Below are 2,338 nucleotides of genomic sequence, written 5' to 3'. Positions count from 1 at the left end.
AGAGCTCTAACAGGGCAGGGGCAGAGAGAGAGAGAGAGAGAGAGAGAAGGAGACACAGAATCGAAAGCAGGCTCCGGGCTCCGAGCTGTCAGCACAGAGCCCGACGCGGGGCTCGAACCCACGAACCGTGAGATCATGATCTGAGCCAGTCAGACGCTCAACCGACAGAGCCACCCAGGCGCCCTATCATTAAATACAATAATAATGATGATAATAATAATAAAAGCTTTAAAAAGAAATAAAATAAAAATAATTTAATCTTCTAAATATGCTACCATTGGTATTTGGGCATCTTATACAATTTCTAAAGCCTGTGAATCAAATCACAATCTTTTCTTGAAGCAATCAATTTTCCAGAAAACATGTTTGGTTTTTGGCTGTCTACCTTAATTCAAATGGGCATTATGTCTTGAGCTCCTGGTGGAGTTCTGGTCACATATGATAATTTTAAGAGTGTCCCTTGGTCACATACATGTGGGAAACGCTGTTCGGTCTATTACCTTGTAGAAACTACTCTGTCTCCTTGGCCCTTTACTTAATTTTCTAGACTTCCGCCAGCTTGATGACTTATTCTGGTTATTTGCTCTTCTCCCGATTTGTTAACGTAGGAAAGCCCGAATCTCTCCACACCAAGTGCTTTGCCATTGTATTGCTTTTCCCCTAGTAGTTAGGGAGCGATTTTCAATTTTTCCTCTGAGAGAATATATTTTTTGTATCTAATCCTTGATGGTTATTGACTTCGGCTTCATGTTTCTCTCGAAATGGCTGAAAATGTCTACTGAGTCAGTATATTTTTAAGTCTTTGTCCTCCTCAGAGTGCTCCATGTGAAAAGCTTTGTGAAACTTTCTTTTTTTTTTTTTTAAGTTTATTTATTTAAGTCATCTCTACAACCAACATAGGGCTTGAACCCATGGCCCCGAGATCGAGCGTTTCATCCGCTTCCAACCAAGTCAGCCAGGGGCCCCCTGGAATTTTCTTTTTCCGCAATTGTGACTGGTAGTTCATTTGAAATTTTGGGGCTGGGATCAATCTAAATGTTCAATTCTTTCCTCATATCCTCCTTGCACTAGCAAAACATTACGGATATATAATATGCATACCTATCGTTATGTATATATCAAATGTGTACGTATGTTTGTACATATTTGTTCACTGTGGCAGATTTTGAATAGTCTGTTAATTAGTATGGTGAATGATGAAAATATATTCCATTATGCATACATATGGTTATGGTCTGAATGTTTGTGCCCCCCCCCCCCACCAGATTCTTATGTTGAAATCCTAATGTTCAGCATGATGGTATTAGAAAGTGGGGCTTTTGGGGATTGGTTAGGTCATGAGAGCAGAGCCCTCATGAGTGGAATTAGTGTTCTTTCTAAAATTTTTTTGTTGTATTTTATTTTATTTTTAGAGAGAGAGTGCGAGTGGGGGAGGGGCAGAGGGCAAAAGAGAGAGAGAGAGAGAGAGAGAGAGAGAGAATCTTAAGCAGGTTCCATGCTCAGTATGGAGCCTGACACTGGGCTCGATCTCACAACCCTGGGATCATGACCTGAGCCAAAATCAAGAGTCAGATGCTCAACCGACTGAGCCACCCAGGCGCCCCGGGATTAGTGTTCTTATAAAAGAGACCCCACAAACCTCCATAGTCCCTTCTTCCACGTGAGGACACAATGAGAAGTCTGCATTCCAGGAGAGGGCCTTCACCCAACCATGCTGGCTGGCACCTTGAACTCAGACTTCTAGTCCCCGGAACTGTGAGCAATGAATTTCTTTTGTTCATGAGCCTGTGGTATTTTGTCACAGCAAAAAAAAGAAAAAAAAGAAAAAAGAAAAAGAGAAAAAAAAGAGACACATGCACACGCATAGGTAAATATACATATATTCGTACACACATGCATATGTGTGAATATTATGTATGTGTATACATAGAGTTGGTGTAAATATTTCCCATGCGAGCTTGTCTACTTTCACTACATGTGTACTTATCCAGAAACAATATATAGTATCTCCCCTCCATTCCATTGCCTATTTTCTAGAATGAATCGGCTACCACTGCCTCTCCTTCCTTTGACACTTGTTCCTCAGCTGCCTGCCACCTGGTCTCTCATCACTGCCTGACACAGTCTTCTTGCCTGCAAGTGTTCACCATGTTCAGTAACCTTTCCCCAGTCCTCACTGCCTGGCTCAGCACTGTGTCTTGCTCTTTTCCTCGGAAGTCTCTTCTCCGTGAAGGGCTTATATGAAAGCAAGCAAGAGGGAAGGAAGGAAGGAGAAAGAAAGAAAAAAAGAAAGAAAGAAAGAAAGAAAGAAAGAAAGAAAAGAAGGAAGGAAGGAGAA

This window comes from Herpailurus yagouaroundi, unplaced genomic scaffold, assembly GCF_014898765.1.
Source record: "Herpailurus yagouaroundi ecotype Mexico unplaced genomic scaffold, PumYag 67641, whole genome shotgun sequence".
NCBI classification, from domain to species: domain Eukaryota; kingdom Metazoa; phylum Chordata; class Mammalia; order Carnivora; family Felidae; genus Herpailurus; species Herpailurus yagouaroundi.
This window is presented reverse-complemented; position numbering follows the sequence as displayed.